Below are 26,445 nucleotides of genomic sequence, written 5' to 3'. Positions count from 1 at the left end.
TCTGTGAGGCCAGCATTACCCTGATACCAAAATCAAACAAAGACATCACAAGAACTACAGACGAAATTCCTTTGTGAATATCAATGCAAAAATGCACCCTCAACAAAATGCTAGCAAACCAAATCTAGCAACATATAAAAAGAATAACACACCATGACCAGGTAGGATTTATCTGAGGAATGCAAGGTTGGTTTAACACCTGGAAGTCAATTAATGTAATACACAATGTCAATAGAATAAAAAACAAAACCCACATGATTATCTCAGTAGATGCAGAAAAAGTTTTTGACAAGATCCAACACCCTTTCTTTTCTTTCTTATTTTTTAATAAATTTATTTATTTTATTTTATTTATTTTATTTTTGGCTGTGTTGGGTCCTTGTTGCTGCACACAGGCTTTTCTCTGGTTGCAGCAAGCAGGGGCTACTCTTAGCTGCAGTGCACAGGCTTCTCGTTGTGGTGGCTTCTCTTGTGGAGCACAGGCTGTATGCATGTGGGCTTCAGTAGTCGTGGCTCACGGGCTCTAGAGTGCAGGCTCAGTAGTTGTGGCGCACGGGCTTAGATGCTCCGCGGCATGCGGGATCTTCCTGGACCAGGGCTCAAAACCATGTCCCCTGCATTGGCAGGTGGATTCTTAACCACTGTGCCACCAGGGAGGCCCCAACACCCTTTCTTGATGAAAAAAAAAACACAACAAAAAACAAACAAACAAAACCACTCAACAAACTACGCAAAGAAACTTCCTCAACCTGATAAAGGGCATCTGTGAAAAACCCACAGCTAGCATCATACTTAATGGATCCAACAGATCAGGAATAATATAAAGTGTTCTTGCCACTTCTATTCAACATTGTTCAATGAAAGGTTCTAGTAAGGCAATTAGGCAATAAAACAAAATAAAATCATCCAGATTAGAAAGAAAGAAATAAAATTACATCTATTTATACTTGACATAATCTCGTATAGAGAAAATCCTAGAGAATTCACACACACACACATACACACACACAAAAAAACCCCACAACTATTAGAACTAATAAACAAGTTCACCAGGATTGTAGGATACAAGATCAAACACACAGAAATCTTTTGTATTTCTATATGCTTGCCATGAACAATCTGAAAATAAAATAAACAATTCCATTTACAATAGCATCAAAAAAAAACTTAGGAATAAATTGAACAAAAGAAGTATAAAATTTGTATTCTGAAAGCTATAAAACATTGTTGAAAGAAAGTTTTAAAGATCTAAACAAATAGAAAGAATGTCATGTTCATGGATTGAGACCTTTAATATTGTTAAAAAGGCAACATTCCCCAAAGCGATCAGGTTCAACGTAATCCCTATTGAAATCCCAGCTAGCTTCTTTGTAGAAATTGCCAATCTGGTTATAAAATTTATATGGAAATGCAAGGGACTCAGAATAATGAAGACAATCTTGAAAAAGAAGAACAAAGTTGGAGGGTTCACACTTCCTTAATTCAAATGTTACTGCAAAGCAATTGTTATCAAGATAGTGTGATATTGGCACAAGGATAGATATACAGATCAATGGAGTAGAACTGAGAGTCCAAAACTAAACTTATGTGTCTATGGTGAATTGATTTTCAGCAAGGGTGCCAAGACCATTCAGTGGGGAAAAATATACATTTATTTATTTATTTATTTATGGCCACACACTGCATGTGGGATCTTAATTCACTGACCAGGGATCGAACCTGCACCCCCTGCATTGGAAGCGTGGAGTTTTAACCACTGGACCACCAGGGAAGTGCCCAAGAATATTCTTTTAAACAAACAGTGCTAGAACAACTGGATAGACAAATGCAAAAGAATGAAGTTAGACCCTTACCTCACACCATATACAAAAATTAACTCAAAATGAATCACAGACCTGAATGGAAAAAACTAAAATTATAAAACCCTTAGAAGAAAATATAGAAGCAGAACTTCATAATGTTGGATCTGGAAATGGATTCTTAGATATGACATGAAGAGCATGAACAACAACAATGAAATATAGATAAATTATGAGGCAGGAGATAGATGGGCCCCAGGCTGAACAGCTGGAGTTTGTCCCCTGTGGACAGAGACTCCATAACAACAGGATAATTGAGAGAGGAGGCTGGGCCTTGCCCAGATAAAAGATAAGAGACCACATATTTCTCATTCTCAAAGTCAAGGAGACCTTTCTGTCTATAAAGGTCCTTGGAGGTCAAAAGGGGAGTGATGTCAAGCTACCCATAGGCCTCTTCGCTGGAATCCATCTTGGGTGAGAGATGCATGTGCACACATGGGAAGGTCCTGAAATATACCAAATACGGACCCAGAACTTGTCAAATCAAAATGATTGGCCAAAGGAAATCTGGAAGAAATGCTCATATAAGTGATTTAAACTACCACGAGGACACAACTCTCTGAGTCCGCCCGTGTGTCTATCCACACATACTGTACTCTTTTTCCTCCTAATAAACACTTTACTTGTTTCACTACTTTCCATCTTTGTGGGAATTCTTTTCTGCAAAGCTGAAGGGCCAGGGCCTTGTCACTGGCCAGTGGTCTAGTAGCTAGGATTCAGTGCTTTCACCGCCGTGGCCCGACCTCTATCTCTGGCCGGGAACCAAAACCCTGCTTCAAGCCACTGCAGGCTTAGGCCACGTGAGATCAATTGGACCTCATCAGAATTAAATACTTTTATGCTATAAGGGACACTATCAAGAAATTTAACAGACAAGCCACAGAATGGAAGAAAATATTAGCAAACCATGTATTTGATAAGGGATTATATGCAGAATATATTTTTAAAAAACCTTTTACCAATAAAGAATAAAAAGACAATCCAATTTAAAATGATCAAGGATCTGAAAAATATCACTTCTCCGAAGATACAGAAATGGCCAAGAAGCACATAAAAATATGCTTGAAATCAGATAAATGTAAATCAAAGCCACAATGAGATAATACTTAAGATGGCCAGAGTCAAAAAGTCAGATAATATGTGTGAGGATATAGAGAAATTAGAATCTGCATACGTTTCTGGTTGGAATGTAAAATGGTACAACCACTTTGGAAAACATCCTGCCAGTTCCTCAGAAAGCTAAACACAGAGTTACCATTTGACCCTACAATCCACTCCTACAGAAATGAAAACCTATATCCACACAAAAACTTGTATAAGAGTGTTTATCGCAGCAATATTCATACTAGCCTAAAAGGTGGAAACCCAAGTGTCCATCAGCTAATGAATGGATAAACAAAATGCGGTACATCCATATGTCGACTGAAAAAAAACTGCACAACCTAAAAGTTGAGAATTATGTTTTATTTGCCGGACTTTCTGAGGACTCAAGCCCGGGAGGCAGCCACTCACACGGCTCTGAGGGACTGTTCCAAAGAGGTAAGGGGGGGAGCCAGGACATATAGAGGTTTTTGCAACAAAAACCAGGTGGTCGGAACATCAAAAGATGACAGTTAATTAAAGAAAACCAGACATCCTAAGTTAATGAATTGTATGGGAAGATGCAAGAGTCTGGGCTCACTGAAACCATTCCTTTGATATGCACCTTGCACCTTAGCTATCTAGGGCAAGTCTCCTGTTCTTTCCCACCCTGAGTCCCTTCAGGGCTCACCGTAGCAGGCAGCCTTAGTGGCTGATGGCCTGATGGCTGCAGCATCTTTTGTTTTGCTGATACGACAGGCGCATTCTTAGTCCACGCGTAGGGTAGGATAGGATACTGTTTAGCCATAAAGAGGAATGAAGTACTGATACACGCTACAACATGGATAAACCTTCAAAACACCATACTAAGTGAAAGTCACCAAAGACCACATATTACGTGATTCCATTTATAATTTACAAGCAGCTTTCAGCAGGAAAAAGCTTTTGGCAGAAAAGAGGTCTCTGCAGGAGGCACCCCTTTGTCTTGTCACTAATCTTAAACCAGACACCCCCATGCCCTACTCATCTCTGGCCCTAGCCCAGCTTTCAAATCTGTTGATTACGCAATACTTCGTCTAACTTGTTGGTTATCTCCGTAGATCAAAGAAGTAGAAATGAAGAATAAGTATGTAACAGATGACCAGATCTCTTCTCTAGCTTCCCATTCAGTAATCTCGCAGAGAAACCGTGTGAACAAGACAGCATCTAAAGAAATATCATGAGGAGTCGACAAGCCTGCGCTGAAGCCTGCACACAGCGGGGTATGAAGAGGACTCTGACCCCCTATCTCAATGATTAACTGATATTACTTCCCTATTTCCCTTTAAAAGCTTTCATGGCTGAGCAGAATCTTGAGAGGTGGTTTGGGGGGGATGTTGAGTCCACCATCTCCCCAGATTGCCAGCATTCTCATTAAAAGCACCTTTCCTTTCTACCAACATCTGTGAGTATTGATTTTGTAAGCGGCAAGCAGCGGGACCCGATTCGGTAACAAAAAGTCCAGAATAGAGAAATCTATAGAGACAGGAAATAATTTGGGTGGTTGCTTAGAGCCGGGGGTATAGGAGGACTTGGAGGCGATCGCTAAAGGATGTGGAATTTCTTTTTTGAGGTGGTAAAAATGTTCTAAAATCGATCACGGTGATGGTTGCACAGCTCTGTGAATATACTAAAACCCAGTGAACCGTACAGTTTAAATGAGTGATTTGTGTGGCATGTGAATTATATTTCAACAAAACTGTTATGAGGAGAGGGAGAGAGAGGGAAAAGCTTCTGGTAAGGGCAGAGAAGCACATTAATGTAGGGTTAATGCTTAATCTGCATGAAGCCATGTTTCAGAGGATATGGTCTAAACCTCCATGTCCGGTAGAAATTTCAGAGATGATGGAAATATTCTGTGCTCTCCACTAACCACACATGACTACTGAGCAACTGAAATGTGTCTAGAGAGACTAAGGAACCAACTTTTCAAATCTGTATATGTTGGCACGATGGGTTTTTCTGACCTAAGGAAACAAATCTCTCACCAGAGAAACTCCTGATTTTTACATGATCATACATTATGCGAAAGATTCTTACAACTAATCAGAAAAATGGAACCAGTGTACCAGTTAGCCCATACAGAAGGCCATGGCCTTCATAGGGATAACTTCATAAGACCAAAGTAATTGAATTCCAAGAGGCATTTCAATTTAAAGGTGTGAAAATGCCCAAAGTCCAGAAGGTGCCTTAAGTCACATCAGGAACTACTGTTCCGCCTAGAGCTACTCCCGTCCCCCTTTCCATGCCTCCTGCTATGGACTGAATGTGTCACCCAAATTCCCATGTTGTGCTCTAACGCCCAGTGTGATGGTATTAGAAGGTGAGCCTTTGGAAGGTGATTAGGTCGTGAGGGTGAAGCCTTCAAGAATGGGATTAGTGCTCTTATAAAAGAGACCCCAGAGAACACCCAAGTTTCTTCCACCACATGAGGTCACAGCAAAAAGGCACTGGCCATGAACCAGAAGGAGGGCCCTCACCTGACCAGGTTGCCACCCTGATCTTGGACTTCCAGCTTCCAGAAATATGTGCAGTAAGTGTCTGTTGCTTATAAGCCACCCAGTCTGCGGTACCTTGTTATAGCAGCCCGAACGGACTAAGATACCACACAAAGGAAATTCCCCTCACCAACCTCTATAACTGTGACAGGAAATCAGGCTCTGATCCAACAACACCCTTTCTCAAAAATCGCTTACACAGATGGGTCTCTGCTGTCAACTAACACATACCTGTTGGAAGCCCACCTGTAGTGAAAGAACAAGTTGTAATCTATAAACCTTGGTCATGAGCAGAGTTGGGAGCTATTTTTAAATCTAATTAAGAGCCTTTAAATTAAAAAAAAAGTTTGTATTAAATTTATAAAACCTACAATACTAGCCAATCCATGCTGTACCAGATGTGTGAACAAATTCCAAATTACACCCCTACTACAGCTCCCAGAATTGTTGAGAAATGCACGTGGGAATCACCTGGATAGCCTGTCTCCCCAGAGCCTTAGCAAGTGCAGTTGGAAAGTCTTTCAAATTCAATACAGCTCCTATTTTGATGGTTTCTGGGAGTTACAAAGAACATAAATAAACAAGATAAAGACTCTCAAAGACTCCCCAAAGAGCAAAAACGTTGAAGAAATTATGTCAAAACACCTAACGCTTTAAACATGCTGGCCCTTTAAGAAAGGCTCTTCAGCCATGAAAAATAAAATGTCCAATTTCCGGGAGAGAGAGTCAAGCTGCAATTATGTACTGTAACCACCTATATGTGCATTTCAAACAGTTTAAAGAAATCGGTCATCTAGAAACTGAAGCATCCAATAGTTTCCTTTGTGGAAAGGGAAATCTCCAATAAGAAGACTTAAAAAGTTAACATAGTTATTAAAAGATGGATCAAAAGGTATATTTTTTCAAAGCAATGTGAATATACTTAACATCTATAGCTGTACACTTAAAAATCGTTAACATGGTTTTTAAAAAGGTATATATTACCCTAACTAGTAAAAATTTTTTAAAATTTAAAAATAATGTCTAAATAAGTCATTAATAAAAGTGTAAAAAGTATTCCTGTTGGGCTTCCCTGGTGGCGCAGTGGTTGAGAGTCCGCCTGCCCATGAAGGGGATACAGGTTCGTGACCCGGTCCGGGAAGATCCCACATGCCGCGGAGCGGCTGGGCCCGTGAGCCATGGACGCTAAGCCTGCGCTTCCGGAGCCTGTGCTCCGCAACGGGAAAGGCCACAGCAGTGAGAGGCCCGCGTACCGCAAAAAAAAAAAAAAAAGTTATACATCTTCTGATTTTTTCGCAGTGTGCAATTTAATTTAAAGATAACAGTCTATGCAAGACTTTGAAATTATTATCCTACCACAAGCTTAACTAAATAGAATATCCTAAATTCCTTACAGTTATCAGGTTATCATTTCTTACATGAAATATTTAAGACTGTAAATATAAGCATGAGTATTTAATGAGAGTTACAACAACTAATGGCTTCATGTAAAACCCTGCAAATTATGTGAACCTATGGAATCACTCCGTTTCTGCCTGGATAAGTTTTCAAGTGTATTTCTCTGACAAATTTTTAATAATAACAGTGATTATATTTTTTAAATGTCAACTAAAATACATTTCCTAAGATCCCTAATTGACCTAAGACCTTTAAGTGCCAACTGAGGAAACTGGGGAGTAATTTCTGCATATCTGGAAATTTTCCAAAGAAAGAATTTTAAATTTATAAGTAAAGAGAAAGTAAAGTACATGCTCATGTGGTTTTGGCTTATGTATTCTTGTCATATAAACACATATATCTTTGTGACACTCATGAAGATAGTAAAAATCGATTATAAACATTGCCTAATAATATGCTAGGTAAGATGGATTATGTGGGTAAAATTAGAGTTTCAAAGGGTTAATTAATGTTGGCCTTTAAACATTGTTTGGGTACAAGGCCATTAGGAGCAAGGCATGGAGACACCCTGGGGAGTAAGATGTGATGGCCCCTCAGAGCCTGCAGGGAGGGGTCCCTGCCGCTGCAGTGGCAGTGGCGCAGCACCTGTACTGGTCTAGCCCTGGGGCCTCTCAGGGGAGCGTGGTGCCCACCCGGAGCACGGTACCCACTTCGTCGCAATGAATGAGTTACCGGCACGTGGCTGATCCAGCCGAGGACTGCGGGCTCCCAGCCGCGCGCTGGCTCCTGTGCCCCGCAGTGACACGTGATGCACTGTGTGCTGTGCCTACTGCATACCCTGGGGTGTGCTCGGGCTTCTTGAAAGGTCTGCTAACGTTTGTACAGACTCGAATTCAGCTCTTGGATACTCCCCACTTTATGCAAATTCCTAATGGTGGTGGTAATATTACCTTCAGACGTCTATTAGGCTAGGGCTCCCCCTGGTGGTGCAGTGGTTAAGAATCTGCCTGACAATGCAGGGGACACAGGTCCGGGAAGATCCTACATGCCGCAGAGCAACTAAGCCTGCGAGCCACAACTACTGAGCCCACGTGCCACAACTACTGAAGCTGTGCGCCTAAAGCCTGTGCTCTGCAACAAGAGAAGCCTGCACTCCGCAATGAAGAGTAGCCCCCGCTCGCCACAACTAGAGAAAGCCCGCGCGCAGCAACGAAGACCCAGTGCAGCCAAAAATAATAAATAAATAAAAATAAATAAATTTATTTTAAAAATAAAAAATGAAGTCCACAGTTTACATTAGAGGTCACTCTTTGTGTTGTACCGTCTATGGGTACAACACAACATATGACATATGTCCATCATTATTGTATAATACAGAATAGTTTCGTTGCCCTAAAAACTCCCTTCCTCTACTTTTTAGTCTAGTTTTAATTGCTCTTTCCAAGATTTAGCCCCAAATTGAGAACCTGTCGAGTTTTTTGGAATTCCCATCTTTGATTTTTCCCAAAATGGCCACTAGGTGGCGCCTAGACAATTCGTACACATATCCCTAAGGGCACATACACACGCTAGAAAGGCAAGAATTAACACCTGGGTACAAACAAACTGGTGTGGAAATTGTACTAAATCTTCATTTATATACATAGTTGTCTCATCTGCAACCAGCATAACCCTAGAATATCTATAAAGGTGTGGCAAAGACATCAAGCAGCACTGCTTAGGGCCATGTGAATCGGGTCCCCTGTACTTATGGACTATGTCCTTCCAAGAGGGTGTTATTTTCACTGGGTGAAGGCACTTCCTTGTCGCAGAGCACCCCTTTATCCTGTTTCAAAGACATTAGTACAGTATGTCGTTCATTCCAGCCTGGAGAATACCTTCAGTGCATCCCACAGACACAGCTCTCTTTATGGAACAAGTTCTTTTCAGCTGTCAGGCAAGCTACTGGGGCCATTGAACAATTTTACTATCCATCTCTATATCCACATTTCCAAACTTGGAAACAGTGATCCGGATTGATAGAACTGTCAAAACCAAATTGGCTAATCTAGTTTGTGAAGCTGACATGTCTTGGGTCTTTCGTCTTTCATGATCAGGAGAATTCATTCCTCTGCACAAGAAAAATACTGAATCCTTATGAAATAGCTCCTGCACGGCCTCTGCATTTTAGGATTATATCCTCTTTACAGGACTCCACTTGGGGTAACCATACATCCTTATTTTCCCAGGACAGCCCCAGTTTATGCTTGTTGTCTGTAATGGTTAATTTTATATGTCAGCTTGACTGGGCCACAAGATGCCCAGATATTCAGTTAAACATTATTTTGGTGTGTCTATGAGGGTGTTTCTGGATGAGATTAGCATTTGAGTCTATAGACTGAGTAAAGCAGACTGCCCTTTCTAAAGTGGGTGGGTCTCATCCAATCAGTTGAAGGCCTCAACACAGCAAAAAGGTGACTAAGGCACAGTTCTCCCCCACTCTCTCTCTCTATTTCTCTCTGTCTCTCTCTGACTGTTTTGGCTGGACATCAGTCTTCTTCTGCCTTCAGACTGGAACTTACACTGTCTGCTCTCCTGGTTCTCGGGCCTTTGGATGTGAACTGAAACTACATCCCCACCAATCCTGGGTCTCCAGCTTCATGACTGCAAATTTGGGACTTCTCAACCTCCATAATAATATAAGCTAATTTATAGATAGATAGATATAGATATAGGCATATAATTCCTATTGATTTTTTTTTCTGGAGAACCCTGTCTAATACATTGTCCCAGTGTAACTCTTCGTACCAACCCCTCATTTTACTCCCCACAGTGTCCCAGTTTGGATGAACCCTCTCAGCTGTTAGATTCTGACATTGTCCACTTTGGTAAAAGCTAGACTGAGCTGGTCAGCGTTCTCATCAGCAAGTTGCCACTATCTTGCCCCTTACCCCTCACTGAGGGCCATGCCATGAACTACAAATTGGAGACAGGAGGTACACCCAGCAAAAAGAACATTCAGATCCCAGTGAAGGACACGTTAAATCTACGCTCAGGTGCTGCAGTAACTGCACAGGGGGTAGACCCGTGAGTACCCACCAGAGAGCAAGTTAACTGTGTCCCAAAGGTAAGACTCTTGAATGGCACAACCTTCCGGTTATTTAAAACCAAACCTCTTCAAGATGAATTCCATCAGGGTGCAAGCGTAGGATCTACCAAGGCTGCTGGACCCAGATGGTCCAGAACAGAGCTGTTGTAGGTTACAGACAACCTAACAGAGGCGACACAAAAGATATTCTGTGTTTGGAGCTTTTCTGTTCTTAATATTCCATCTGCTGCTACTATCATGATATTCTCTCACTTACATCTAGTCTTATTTCTGCTCACATGTGTAATGCCTCAAATTGGGATGCCCACCCACAGATAAAAATTCATAAAAAGTGGGCATTAAATGCTAAATTCACACATGATGGCTGGACTCTATTAAAGATAATGTCAAGGACTTTCATTGACTATTGCAGTGAAGACAATTGGATATATATTTAAAAGGATGGCTCTTCAAATTTTCTAGAGGACACTGTAAGGGTTCCTGTGTATGACAACTTTGTAGTGATCAAGCGGTTATATGTTACCCTTTACAACACTGGCCTTGACAATAAGACAACTAAGGATTACGGAGGTTAAGAATTTTGTCCACGTGCCGCAGCTAATAAAAGGCAGAACCAGGATTTGATTCAGTTCTGTCTGGCTCCCAAATCTACCAGCTATGGGCTAAACATTCCAGATCCTTCTATTTTTTCTTATAGGATGTGAGTTTGGATGCCGTTGCCATCCTGGTCACGTGCTCTGAATGTTCTTGAATAACCTCTGTCTGCTTAAATTGTCCGGCCCAGAACGGATGGCACTGCTCCATGGAATGTTCTGTGCAAAACACAGCAGCCTTCCATCACAGGCTGTTTCTGCAGGGTCCCATCCATCCCATCACCAGCTTCCCATTGACATACATCTTCCAAGTCTTTGCAGGTTATGATGCTGCTCTTAAGACATCTTCCCCACATCCTGTGCTCATCTGTGCCATTGACCTACGTATATATAACCTTTCACACATATCCCTGTTACGCTTCAACTTTTTTTCGTTTTGGCTGTTCTGCATGGCATGCAGGATCTTAGTTCTCTGACCAGGGATTGAACTCGTGCCCCCTTCAGTGGAAGCTCAGAGTCTTAACCATTGGATCACCAGGGAAGTCCCAAGCTTCACCTTATTACTTGAGCCCAGCCTATCAACTTCGTGAGATCTTGTGGGATCCCGATTCCACCATCCAGTCACTCCCAGCTCTACCCCATCCACCCGTTTCGCCAACATGTCTGCTGTGTGCTGTTCTTCCTTCACTAGTCCATGTGACATACTGACTGACCATCAGCCGTGGGTCAGCACCATTCTAGGCAGTGGGAACACGGAAACAAGAAGGCAAACCCCTGGCCTTGTGGAGTTCACGTTCTAGTGATGGAGACAAACAATAAAGAGATTGATGACTGGTAAGGAGAATGCCAAGTACTGAGGAGAGTTATAAAGAAAAATAAAGTATGATATGGGGTTTGTGGGATGTGCCATTGTAGATCTAGTGGCCAAAGGAAGTGATGTTTGTGCAGAGTCCTGAGTGAAATAAAGGGACAAGCAGTGCAGTCATCTGGGAGAAGAGCCTTCCATGCAGAGGGAACAAAGAGCGAGTGCAGAGGTCCTGAGACAGAATGTGCTGGGCTGGTAGGGCTGGAGCATAGGGCCCTCTCAGCCGGGAGAAGGGATTTGGATTTTATTCTGAATGAGGAGGAAAACCATGGGGGGCTCAGAGAAGACATGCAACATGGTCTGATGGATGTTTCTTTTTTGTGAAATACACATAAAATGTAACCATCTTAAGTGTACAGTTCAGTATGCTCAGGCTGTTGTCTACCATCACACCATCCACCTCCAGAACTCTCTACTTCTTGAAAAATTGAAACTCTGTATCTATTAAACAACTTCCCAGTCCCCCCACCCCTCCAGCCACTGGTGACAACCATTCTACTTTCTGTCTTTATGAATTTAACTATACTATGTACCTCATAAAAGTGGAATCTACAGTATCTGTCCTTATGTGATTGGCTTATGTCACTTAGCATAATGTCCTCAAGGTTCATCCATGTTGTAGCCTGTGTCAGAATTTCTTTTCTTTTTAAGGCTGAATAATATTCCATTGTGTAAGTAGACAACAGTTTGTTTACCCATTCATCCATCGATGGACACTTGGGTTGCTTCCGCCTTTTGGCTATTGTGAATAATGTTGCTATAAACATGGATGTACAAATACATCTTTGAGTCCTGTATTCAATTCTTTTGGGTATATACCCAGAAATGGAATTACTGGATCATGTGGTAATCCCACGTTTAATTATTTGAAGAACTGCCATACAGTTTTCTACAAAGGCTGCACCATTTTACATTCCCACAAGCAGTGCACAAGTGTTCTCATTTCTCCATATCCTTGTGAACACTTATTTCCTGTTTTTTTTGTGTGTGTGTGTGGGGGGAGATATCACTTCATACCCATTAGCCACCCTAATGGGTATGAGGTGATATCTTATTGTGGTTTTGATTTGTATTTCCCTAATGATTAGTGATGTTGAGCATCTTTTCATGTACTTATTGGTTGTTTGTATGTCTTCTTTGGAGAAATGTCTATTCAAGTCCTTTGCTCAGTTTTTAATTGGATTATTTTGTTGTTGTTGTTGTTGTTATTGAACTGTAGGAGTTCTTTATATATTATGGATATTAACCTTTTTCTCAGACATATGATTTACAAATATTTTCTCCCATCCATGGGTTGTCCTTTCACTCTGTTGATTGTATGTTTCAATGCACAGGTTTAGATTTTGATGTAACCCATTACCTATATTTTTTTCTTTTCTTGCCTTTGGTATGATATCCAAGAAATATCTGATGTCATGAAGTTTTCCCCCTGTTTTCCTCTAAGAGTTTTATAGTTTTAGTTCCTGTGTTTAGGTCTTTGATTCATTTTCAACTAATTTTTTATTTTTGATATGGTGTAAGGTAAGGGTACAACTTCATGATTTGCATGTCAATATCCAGTTTCTCAACATCATTTGTTGAAAAGATTGAGTGGTCTTGGCACTTTTGTCAAAAGGCATTCGACCATATATGCAATGGTTTATTTTGCCTCTCTATTTTACTCCACTGGTCTATATGTCTGTCTTTATACCAGTACCACACTGTTTTGATTACTGTGGCTTTCTAGTAAGTTTTGAAGTCAGGAAGTGTGAGTCCTCTAGCTTTGTTCTTCTTTTTTAAGATTCTTTTAGCTATCTAGAGTCCCTTGAGATTCCATATAAATTTTAGGAGAGATTTTTCTATTTCTTCAAAAAAACACTGTTGAGATTTTGGATAGGTATCTGTAGATCACACTGGGTCATATTTACACACTACTAAACACAACCATACAAAATTTCCAGGATGCAGCAAAAGCAGTTCTAAGAGGGAAATTCATAGTGGTACAGGCCTTCTTAAAAAAACAAGAAAAATCCCAAATAAACAACCTAATCTAACACCTAGAAGAATTAGAAAAAGAAGAACAAACAAAATCTAAAGTCAGCAGAAGGGAGGAAATCATAAAGATCAGAGAGGAAATAAATTAGAGATTAAAAATAATAGAAAAAAAATCAATAAAACCAAGAGCTGTTTTTTTGAGAGGATAAACAATATTGACAAACCTCTAGTTAGGCTCACCAAGAAGAAAAGAGAGAAGACCGAAACAAAATAAGAAACGAAAGAGGAGAAATAACAATTGATACTGAGGAAATATAAAATTATAAAAAGAAAATATTATAAAGTTATATGCCAACAAAATGGACAACCTAGAAGAAATGGAAAAGTTTCTAGAAACATACAGCATACCAAAACTGAGTCAAGAAGAAAAAGATGATTTGAACAGACTAATCACTAGAAGTGAAACAGAATGTGTAATAAAAACAAACAAACAACTGCCTGCAAACTAAAGTCCAGGACTGAATGGTTTCACTGGGGAATTCTACCAAACATACAAAGAAGTTATAGCAATCCTTATCAAATGCTTCCAAAAGATGGAAGAAGAAGGAACACTCCCATAGTCATTCTATGATGACAAAATCACCCTCATACCAAAACCAGACAAAGATAGTAGCAAAAAGAAAATTATAAGCCAATATCTTTGATGAATATAGATACAAAAATCCTTAACAAAATATTAGCAAACTGAATCTAACAACACATAAAAAGGATCATATACCATGATCAAGTTGGATTCATTCCAAGGTCACAAGGATGGTTCAGCATTCACCAATCAATCAATGTGATACACCACATCAACAAAAGAAAAGACAGAAACCACATGATCATCTCAATAGAGGCAGAAAAAGCATTTGATAAAATTCAACATCCATTCATGATAAAAACCCTTATGGAAGTGGGCATACAGGGAACATATCTCAACATAATAAAAGCTACTTATGACAAACCCATAGTCAATATAATACTTGACAGTGAAAAGCTGAAAGTCTTCCTGCTAAAATCTGGAACAAGACAAGGATGCCCTCTCACCATTTCTCTTCAACATAGTATTGGAATTCCTAGCCACAGCCATCAGACAAGAAAAAGAAATAAAATGTATCAAAAGTGGAAGGAAAGAGGTAAAGTTGTCATTATATGCAGATGACATGATGCTCTATATAGTAAACCCTAAAAACTCCATGCAAAAACTATTAGAACTGACAAATGAATTCAGCAAGGTAGCAGAATACAAGACTAGTATACAGAAATCAGTTGCATTTCTTTACACTAACAATGAAATATCAGAAAGAGAACGTAAAAAAAAAAATCCTTTTAAAATCACATTTAAAAGAATACCTAGGAATAAAACCAACCAAGGAGGTGAAAGGTTTATACACTCAGAACTATAAAACATTAATAAAGGAAACTGAAGATGATTCAAGGTAATGGAAAGATATCCATGCTCTTAGATTGGAAGAATTAATGTAGTTTAAATGGCCATACTACCCAAAGTAATCTATAGATTTAATGTAATCCCTATAAAATTACCCATCACATTTTTCACAGAGCTAGAATAAATAATCCTAAAATTTATATGGAACCACAAAAGACCCAGAATTACCAAAGCAATCCTGAGGAAAAAGAACAAAGCTAGAGGTATAACCCTTCCATTCTTCAGACAATACTGCAAAGCCACAGTAATCAAAACAGTGTATTGGAACAAAAACAGACATATAGATGAATGGAACAGAATAGAGAGTCCAGAAAGAAACCCACACACCTAGAGTTAGTTAATCTTTTTTATTTTTTAACATCTTTATTAGAGTATAATTGCTTTACAATGGTGTGTTAGTTTCTCAGTCAGTTAATCTTTGACAAAGGAGGCAAGAATATACAATGGAGAAAAGACAGTCTTTTCAACAAGTGGTGCTGGGAAAGTTGGACAGCCGCATATAAATCAGTGAAGTTAGAACACTCTCTCACGCCATATACAAAAATAAACTCAAAATGGCTTAAAGACCTAAATATAAGACAGGACACCATAAAACTCCTAGAAGAGAACACAGGCAAAACACTGTCTGACATAAATCATAGCAATGTTTTCTTAGGTCAGTCTCCCAAGGCAATACAAATAAAAACAAAAATAAACAAATGGGACCTAACCTAATTTATAAGCTTTTGCACAGCAAAGGAAACCATAAACAAAACAGAAAGACAACCTATGGACTGGGAGAAATTATTTGCAAATGATGTGACCAAGAAGAGCTTAATTTCCAAAATACACAAACACCTCATACAACTCAATAACAAACAACCCAATCCAAAAAACGGCAGAAGACCTAAACAGACATTTCTCCAAAGAAGACATACAGATGGCCAAGAGACACATGAAAAGATGCTCAACATCACTAATTATCAGAGAAATGCAAATCAAAACAACAGTGAGGTATCACCCCACACAAGTCAGAAGAGCCCATGACCTCGGTTTCCTCATCTGTAAAGTGGAACTGGTGGTAATAACAATATCTGCTTTATAAGATTTGGGGCAGGCGGAGAGGAAAGGAGGGGGAGTTAGTTAATGGGTACGGAGTTTCAGTTTTGCAAGATGACAAGAGTTACAATGGCTCACTTGGCAAATTCTATGTTATGTGTATTTTACCACAATTGAAAATAATTTATAAAAACCAAAAAAAAAAAAAATTGGGAGGAGGAATAAGGAGCTGATTTCTACCTGGTACCCCTGCGCCCTTTGCCCTCTGCTGGGTCTCGTGTTCACATCATTACCTGGTAAGGGTCAGCAACTCTGCTTGCCCTCTGTCTGGGCTTCAGTTTCCTCACCCATAAACTGAAATCACTGTGAGAATTAGAAATAAAGCAGAGACAACCGTTAGACCGTAGTCCCAGCCTTAATAAACGGTAATAGTCGTGACTAGCCTGGAATCTATCTGGGAATGGGGTTGACCCAGCCGCCAGTGACCCGCACCGCAGACCTGCAGGGGTGGTATCCAGACAGCCCCTCGTTCGGGGGCGGGAACACGGCTTCCAGAGCAAACCAGAGGGGCAGAAACATTGTAGCAATGCCAACAAGAAGACAGAAATGTGGTCAGTTTCTCTCAACGGGTAAAACCTGACCAAGTTCCACGGAGCGCGGAGCATGAAATTATAACTTATTTTTGAAGCACGTGTGCAGATTTAACAAGACGTGTGTATCACTCGCGGTCGCGGCCAGAACACACTCACCGCCGGGCTTTCAACGGGTCTTCCCTCCGAGCCTGCCCCTCTAGCTCCAGGCCTAAGCTGCTAATTGTCAGTTGCTCTGAGATCCTCGCAAATACGGCCTCCTTAAATGAAGGGAAGGCTCAAGAGGGGGATGGGCTTGACCTCGGACAGGATTAGGAAACTGGACCGTGGTCTCCTCTGGCCTGAGGGCGGGAGGGGGGCGGGAAGGAGTGCGCTGCCTTGGCTGGAGCTGCCCACCCTTCTCTCCTTCTCTGAGATTCTCCTCCCAGCCCAGCACTGCTCTCCCAGCTTCTCTAAAGCAGGATCCAGTTTCCCGATAGAAAAGCCTTCCTTCCTTTCTTGAATGGCTGTCAGCAGCTGGAAGGAAATTCTTTGGGATTTAAGACCAAGGCGGACCTAGCATAATTAACACCTGGAGTGGATGGTTTTTAACACTTCCCCTTCCATATACAACAAAATTACTTTTAGTAACAATAAAATAATATTCAGTAGCTATTCAAGTTTAGAACATATTTCACATATGAACAAAATTTGCACTTGCCAATGGAAAATATTAGATATCACAGTTCTCACTCTATTTTACTGTTTAAAAAAATTTTTATTGAGATATAATTGAATATAACATTGTATTAGCTTTAGGTGTACAACCTAACAATTGGATATATGTGTATATTAAGAAATGGTCACCACAATAAGACTAGTTAACAACCATCACCACCCACAGTTACAATTCTTTTTTCTTGTGATGAGAACTTTTAAGATCCACTCTCTTAGCATCTTTCAAATATACAAAACAGTATTGTTAACTATAGTCACCATGCTGTACCTTACATGCCCAGGACCTTTTTATGCTATTGCTGGAACTGTTTTTAATTTTAAACACAACCAAAACCTCCAAGTTTGTATCATGTAGAATGGCAAAAGTGAAGCAACTCAAGGCCTGTTCCTTTGTCTTTGCAATCGCTGCGTTATCATGGTTCATTTTGAACCTGCTATTTAAACAGGTGTTGGAGACAGTTGCTGCTCAAGAATTAATCAAGAATTAAACCCCAAGCTCTCAATGTTTCTGAATCAAATGGAACTTACCCTGGAAGGAAAATGCACGAAGCTGAGTCCACGGAGCAGGAACTTCAGCACAACGGGGATTTCTCTGGATTAACTTCCAGATAGGATACAATTATTAATGGATAAATAAGGAAATGTACCAAGTTGAAGCTTACATATGTATTAATAAATCACAAGCATACCTGCCAGAAGTTTAGAACTTCAAACAATGAGAGATTTATTCTTTATTTTGTGTGTGTGTGTGTGGAGTATTTTACCAGAATTGCTGCAACGTGGTTATCTAAAAATATGAAGTGACTTCTGGTCGGTATTATTGTGTGGAATTACAAACGGTGTGTCCCTTACTGCCTGCACCAGGACAGGCGGCTTCCCCAGCTCTGCCCTTTGTTTGCAGCTGATTTAGAGAGGCAGCCTCAGTGCTGCAAGATTACACATCCGACTTCATTTAAACGAACAGTCTCGAAGTTGAGTGCTTTTATTTTAGGTATAGGACCTCTCAGCGGGGAAGGGGAAACGAATGGAAAGTCGCTGAATCCCTTTTCTCAGATACCAGCGCTTAGGATTTTTAGAGCATGTTTTATAAACTGAGAATTTGGGAGCAACGCTGGACAACAGCTTTTTCAAGTTCCAGGACAGTGTTTGGCGCGCCCTCTGGTGGACAGTTTGAAAATAGAAAGCTCAGATACTATATAAATTAATAACAGCTTACGTTTACATTGTTTATTAAGTGCTCTGCTTCTGGCTAGGTCTTTTGCGGGCATTCTCTCATCCTTACAAATGACTATAATTAGGCATCTGATTCCAATTTTACCAATTATAGAACTAAGAGAGGCCAAGTAAATTAACTACAGCTACCCAGCTAACAAGTGGCAAAGCTGGGATTGAATCCAGTTTTGTCTCATTCCAGAGCCCGAGATGTTAACCACCATGGACTGACTTGCTACCAGCTCCACATCTTAGAGCCTGGGGGCTTGAGGAGTGCCTACCCCAAACTGTGCTTCCAGAACTATAGCTGCTTGCACAATTGTGGAAGTTTTTGATGTTCACTTAAAGGTTGCGATTGGCTCTCAAAAAATCACTGTGGCTTGGTTTGTCCCTCCTTTCTTCATATATTCTCGTTGCCTTTGTGTCTTAACATGTTCTGGCCAGTTCACGGCAATGGACTTTGGTGTCCAGCAATAGTAACTCTCAGACTTCAAAGAACATTAGCAATATACCTCATCCGTGAAGCCTCGGCAATCTCAGAACCGTAGAGTTGAGGCAAGCTGGTCCTGGGAGCAGGTTGGGGTTATCCAGTTTAGTGGTTTCACAAGGTGGGCATCTTGAAAACCTCTGGAGGAAGTTTTGGTTGTCACGTGTTTGGAGGGGCTACCGATGTTTAGTGGGAGAGACACTGGATGTCCTGCAATGCCCAGAGCAGGTCACACAAGGAGTTTACCCAGGTCCCTTAAGACTTTCCAACGTCCTGCCAGATATTCTGAGCTAGAACATCCGCTTCAACTGTGATGGGATTTCAAGATCTGGGATATCTTTTCTGTGACATTTTAAAAATTTTTTATTGGAGTCTAGTTGATTTAAAATGTTGTGTTAGTTTCTGCTGTACAGTAAAGTGAATCAGCTATACATATACATATATCCACTCTTTTTTAGATTTTCTCATATAGATCATTACAGAGTATTGAGTAGAGTTCCCTGTACTACACAGTAGGTCTTATTAGTTATCTACTTGATATATAGTAGTGTGTATGTCAGTCCCAATCTCCCAATTTATCCCTCCCCCCCTTTTCCCCCTTGGTAACCGTAAGTTTGTTTTCTACATCAGTGACTCTATTTCTGTTTTATAAATAAGTTCATTTATACCATTTTTTTTAGATACCACATGTAAGCGATATCATATGATATTTGTCTTTCCCTATCTGACTTACTTCACTCAGGATGACAATCTCTAGGTCCATCCATGCTTCAGCAAATGGCATTATTTCATCTTTTTTATGGCTGAGTAATATTCCATTGTATATATGTACCACATCTTCTTTATCTATTTCTCTGTTGATGGACACTTAGGTTTCTTCCATGTCCTGGCTATTGTAAATAGTGCTGCAATGTTTTCTGTGATATTTCATCCCTCCCACACCCCATGTCATCACAAGGAATTATTTTGACACTGCACTTACACATAAGGCCTGGATGATTTGCAAAGAAGTCATCCTTTCTTATTTTGCTCTGCAATCTATAACTTAGCTCGGCATCTTCTCTCTATTTAACTTAAGGTATTTTCCTCTTTCTCCTGCCATGTACAAATCAGTCAGCTCTGTTGATATTTAGCACTAACTTTTATCCCTTTGTCTAGCTGTTCTTTGACTTTCTCATTCGCTGTCCTTCTAGGAAATGAATCCTGATCTTTGACCTTTTTTTTTTGGCCGTGCTGTGAGGCTTGTGGGATCTTAGTTCCCTGACCACGGATGGAACCCAGACGCTGACAGTGACAGTGCCGAGTCCTAAACACTGGACTGCCAGGGAATTCCCACCTTTGACTTTTCTTTTTGGCTGTGCCGTGCGCCATGCAGGATCTTAGTTCCCTGACCAGAGATCGAACCCACGCCCCCTGCAGTGGAAGTGCAGGGTCTTAACCACTGGACCACCAGGGAAGTCCCTGACTTTTCTTAAATCTAAACTTACTCATTATAAGTAGGGGCAATAAACCATTTCCTAATGTCTTGTAGTCTAGTTCTGTTAAAAATATAGTGTATTAATATAAAATTTGAAGTGTAGTAAGGCCAACAGGCCAAGAGATGACTGCCATTGAAATGATAGTTTGTTACCCACAGTTCCCAAGAGGGGGTACACCACGCTATGGGGGTGGGACACACAGGGAAGCACCAGGGTGGGTCAGGAGGCAGAGGGAGCTGGGGGAAATGTGGGCAAGAGTCTTCACTGTGGTTTCTATGGGAAAGAACAAGTGAGGCAGGGGAAGCAGGCTTAGGACTGGCTAGTCTGGATAATTTCAGTGGGCTCTGGGGCATGGGGGCTGTCCCTAGTGGTCTGGTACCTGGCTCTGGGAAGATTAGGACAGGGGGATAGTGGCCTACTGGGAACGTGAGAGCCTGAGAAAGGAGGTGGCTGGGTTGTGGGCTCTGAACTGGTTGGTTTGAATTTTAAAATCCTACTCTTGGGAATTCCCTGGAGGTCCAGTGGTTAGGACTCCTGCTCTGGGGCAAGTTGCTTACTGTCTCTAGGGACAGGCTAGCAGCCCTGGGAGGCGTAGTCTCTCCAGGAGCAGCAAGGCCCCAGATGTCAAAGCATCAGAATACAGACAATAAAAGACAGGTTTAGTACACTGCCCAAGCCTTTACAGATTAAAATACATATTATTGGTTACAAGGTATTCACTTGAATTTTCCACTTAAATTACAGTTAGGGCATCAGAGTGGTTTTTAAAAATTATGTCTATAGGTGGTTATAGCTACAATTTTCATTTTAGAACAGCAAAGAAGATGTTACAAATGTTTATTTCAAAGCAGGACATAGGGGACTTCCCTGGGGGCCCAAGTTCAATCCCTGGTCAGGGAACTAGATCCCACACGCATGCCGCAACTAAGAAGTCCGCAGGCCACAACGAAGATCCTGCATGTCTCAACGAAGACCCAGCGCAGCCTAAATAAATAAATATTATAAAAAACAAAACAGGACATAGGATCGATGAGGCCAGGAGCCACAGATGTTTTACAGATGAGGAAGCTGAGGCCCGGGGATCCCAAGTGGCTCTGCTAGGGTGCACAGTGGGTTACAGGAAGGGCTGGTTCCAGGCACAACCTCCTGGTTCCCCAGGGCTTTCTTTGGCAGTAAGCAGCCTCAGTTGAGTAAAAGCTCTAAAAAGACAGTATTAACGTGCTCTGCAAATACCCTCGATAAATACCTAAGATAATGCTCTAGTGTGAAGGCCAAGTGTAAATGATGAATTACAGCAAAAACATGCCAACAAAATCGAGTCTGCGTTTCGTCTTTTGGTAATACTGGGGGGACAGAGCACCTGTGTTCCATCTGCTGCATCCTCTCTGCTTTCTCTTGCTTCCTCTGCTTCTGTGTTGGTCAAATAGAAGCAGTGGTTCACTCTGCCTTTTTGACCCTCTTAACAGCCCAACTTCTCCATGAAGTCTTTCCTGACCAGCTAACAGTGAGACCATCATGGTCTCCCAAAAACTTCCCAGGCGTGTGAACACCCTACACCAAGGCCTCCCACGTTTTCCTGCCAATCGTCTGGGGAGCCTGTGAACATGCAGTGGGTGTTTCTAACAAGCTCCCTGGTGAGGGCCCTGGCAAGGAGAGCACACCCAGGCCAGCAGAACTCTCAGGCGAGATCTGTGGTTTGCCATCACAGGCATCTGAGCAACTTTTGAAAAATACAGCTTCCCAGCCCCACTGCAAAGCTGTATCGTCGTAAGCTCTAAGAGCAGAGCCTAGAATATGAATTTTTAGAAACTCTCCAGATCGCTCTGATAACTAACCAAGTTCAGAAGAACCACCTCCCTATAACAACCACCATAAAATGTTGACCTAATGTCTGTGGGTACTACACACACCTTATAACTTAATCTGAAATCGGCTTTGGAAGTAAGCACCTTGCAGGCTGCTGGGAACCTAGAGTGAAAGTGATGTTTTTTTCAGGCCAGATTCCAAGAACTGTACCTTCCCACACAATTACAGGACCAAACCAGATGGGGAAATGGTCTAAAACAGTCTTGTGATGTTAATACCTTATTTACATGTATTTATACATCTCTTAAGATGATCACAGTCGTTGCCAGAACCCAAATTGAAACATTTTACTGCATCAGAATTTAAAAACTAGGGCATTGATGTATATTTCACCAGGTGCTCATATTTGCATAATTATGAGTGGCCTGCAATTTTTTTTTAATATTTTATTTATATTTATTCATTTTCAGCTGCGTTGGGTCTTCGCTGCTGCACGCGGGCTTTCTCTAGTTGCGGCGAGTGGGGGCTGCTCTTCGTTGTGATGTGCAGGCTCCTCACTGTGGTGGCCTCTCTTTGTTGCGGAGCATGGGCTCTAGGCGCGTGGGCTTCAGTAGTTGTGACACACGGGCTCAGCAGTTGTGGCTCACAGGCTCTAGAGCGCAGGCTCAGTAGTTGTGGCGCATGGGCTCAGTTGCTCCACAGCATGTGGGATCTTCCCGGACCAGGGCTCGAACCCGTGTCCCCTGCACTGGCAGGTAGATTCTTATCCACTGTGCCACCAGGGAAGCCCAGCCTGCAATTTCTTAAGTCTATCTCTGTGTCTTAGTTAAAGGCTTGAAGTAGCCCTAGCATCAGGCCCAATCTTACAGAGGGAAATGCTTTTTTTTTTTTTTTTCATTCAGCAAACATTTATTGGGTTCTTACTTATTTGACCACTATTACACTAGGTCGTGGAAGTTAATGATAAACGAGACACAGCCCTGACTACATGACTCTTACAGTCTAGCACAGGGCTCAGCAAACTACAGCCCATGGGCCACATCCACCCTCATTTTGTAAATAAAGTTTCATCGGAACAAAGCCACACCCACTTATCTACCTGTTGTCTATGGCTGGTTTAAAAAACTAGCTTTGTTGACATCTAGTTCACATACCATAAGATTCACCCCTTTACAGTGTACAGCTCGGTGGGTTTCAGTACATTCAGATCCTGAGGTTGCTTGCTGATACGTTCTCCCCTCCCACCAGCCCCTGGACGCCGCTCATCTATTTTCTGTCTCTATTGATTTGCTTATTCTGGACATTTCACATAAATGTAACCATACAATACACAGACCTTTGTGCCAAGCTTTTTCTCACTTAGCATCGTGTTTTCAAGGTTCATCCTTGTAGCTCATGTCGGTGGCTCTTTCTACGGCTCTCTGGCAGCTTCTGCCCTGCACTGGCAGAGCTACGTAGCTGGGACAGAGCCTCCCCGGCCAGCAAAGCCTAAAATATTTGCAAACATTTATTAAATATTATCAAAGGAGTTTGTGACCCATGGGCTAATGTGGGAAGAAAAAGACATTTTAGAATCAGAGTTGGAGAAGAGTTTATGTCAGCAAGTGCCATCCCTCACTTAATTCTGGAATCTCTTCATTGGCCCCCGCGCTGGATGTCGTAGTCTGCTAAGAGAGCATCTGATAGATTCCTTTTTTCTTTAATTTCTTTTTTTATTGAGGACACATTGGTTTATAACATTCTATGAGTTTCACGTGTAAAACATTATACTTCTACTTCTGTGTACACTACCGTGTGCGCACCAACAAAAATTTAGTTTTCATCCAACACAGAGGGAAATTCTTCAAACAGTCTCTTCCCCACCTCCAGAAAAGGTGGAAGAGGGTGGGAGGGAGAAGAACAGTAGAGAAAACCCCCCAAATAAGAATGCTACTATACTCTACTCAATGCTCTGTGGTGACCTAAATGGGAAGGAAATGTATAAAAAGACTGGAGATATATATATATATATATATATATATAGGTATAACTGATTCACTTTGTTGTACAGCAGAAACTAACACAACATTGTAAATCAACTATCTAATAAAAAAAAAAAAGAATGCTGCTGTAGACTGAATGTTTGTGTTCCCCTAAAATTCTTATGTTGAAAGCCTAACTCCCAATGTATTTGGAGATGGGCCCTCTGGGAGGTGATTAGATCAGGAGAGCGGAGCCCTTTTCCCTCCCCGACGTGGGGACACAGAGAAGTTGGCCATCCATAAGCCAGGAAGCGGGCTCTCACCAGACACCAGATCTGCTGGCACCTTGATCTTGGACTTCCCAGCCTCCAGAACTGTGAGAAATAAATTTCTGTTGTTTATAAACCACCCGTCTATGGTACTTTATTACAGCAGCCCGAATGAACTAAGACAAATGCCCCTCTGAGCTACAGAAACACTTACATTTCTTTTCCAAAAGAGCCACAGTAGAGAACCGCAGTGATGGACTGTGCCTGCTGCAGACAGAGCTTACACAGTCTGACAAAGAAATAACGCTGAGGCCCGGATGCGAGGATTCAGACAGGTCCTCGGGCTGCTGAGAAAACTTTGGAAATGTCTCTGGTGGAGACTAGGAGCTCCAAAAGGCAGGGTCTTTCTTCCCGCCCAGCACGCCATATAGTGAGAGGTACATGATGTCCTGGGGCCCAAATGTGCCCCAGAGAGACACGCCTCCAATTTCAGATGACAAATTGTAACAGGGAAGAGCTAAATTGGACTCCATGTTGGATCTGTTTCTTTGACTTTGCTTTTTGTTGCTTTTGTTATTATAATCACACAGAGTGGCCTGACTGGGAACCAGGCCCCTCTGCCTGAGTGTTAAGTGCCTTTGTTCCGCTCACCGGGAGACAACCTGACCCCGCTTACCAGTAAACGGCTGAAATTAACACAATTCCGCCCTCAGGCTGGCCATTCCAGGAGATGTTTTGCAAGACTGATGGCCCTTTTTACTTTACTTCCTCACCCCCTCTCCCTCTCTGATTCTGTAAAAGAAACTGGCATCCGGACCCCGATAAGATGGTTATTTGGAGACCTTAGTCTGCCATCTCCTTGCTATGCCGGCTTTCCGAATAAAGTGGTATTCGTTGCCTCGACACCCCGTCTCCGATTTATTGGCCTGGTAAGCGAGCTTGGACTCGGTAACAAATTGAGTGTTCTCGGGGTGGGTTGGGGTGGGGCGGTCATTAGGCTCCCCAGGGAGCTGCTGAGGACTTCACGTAGCCGGTCCCGGCGAGGGCTTGACCCCAGGCTCTACGAGGCAGGGCCGGGTCTGTTCAGTTCACCCCGTCCGCCCAGCACCCAGCACGGTGCCTGGCTCGTGGCAGCTACTCAGAGAATATTTACGACTGATGGACTAACTTGAGGGTGAAATGCGTTTTAGTTCTAGCAGTGCCTTAGCTGACACGCCTCCTCATTTCCACATTCTTCTGGCGTCGCCTTCAGAGCCACGTACTGCTTTCATGTGACTTTGAATTAAGTATGTCTTTTTACTCCAATGCTTTGACATGTGGGGCCTTGCTGACCCAGGAGGGACCCTCTCCTGCCCCCAGCGCCAGCCGGTTCTTGGGCAAAGTAAAGGAATGGGGTAGGTGCTCACCTTTCATGTGCAAACCAACCAATTCCAGCCCCCTTCCCCAGCCACGTCCTTTAACCAGCGCCCACACTCTGGGCCACTGTCCCCCTGTCCTAATCACCGGAGGCCCAGGTACCAGACAAGTAGGGACAGCTTTGGGCCCCAGAGCCCGCTGAAATGATTCAGACTGGCCTATCCTAAGCCTGCTTCCCCTGCCTTGCCTGCCCCTCCCTGTGGCAACCATGATGGCCCCTCACTCCCTCTGCCTCCGGACAGACCCTGGCGCTTCCCCGTGTGGTTCGGTGGGTGTGGCCCCCTCCTCTTGAGAACCGTGAGTCATAAACTACTGCGTCAGCGCTGAGTCTTCTCCTGACCTGTTAGCCTTACCATACCCGAATCATAATAAAACCCGCATTTTAAAAGCAGACATATTGTGAAGTTGCAGGATATCAGACCCATGCACGTTCAAGTGTAGGTTCCAGGACTGCTTCCACTACGTAGAATGAGTATCTACTGTGGATCAGAAATAGTGCAGCTTCTTGAAGCCGTGTGTGGGGCTGTCCCAGGCAGGGTTCCATCAGTGCAGCAGAGCCACTAGATTCTGTATCTCGCTGTGTCT

This window comes from Leucopleurus acutus, assembly GCF_964270905.1.
Source record: "Leucopleurus acutus genome assembly, chromosome: 7".
Taxonomy (NCBI): domain Eukaryota; kingdom Metazoa; phylum Chordata; class Mammalia; order Artiodactyla; family Delphinidae; genus Leucopleurus; species Leucopleurus acutus.
This window is presented reverse-complemented; position numbering follows the sequence as displayed.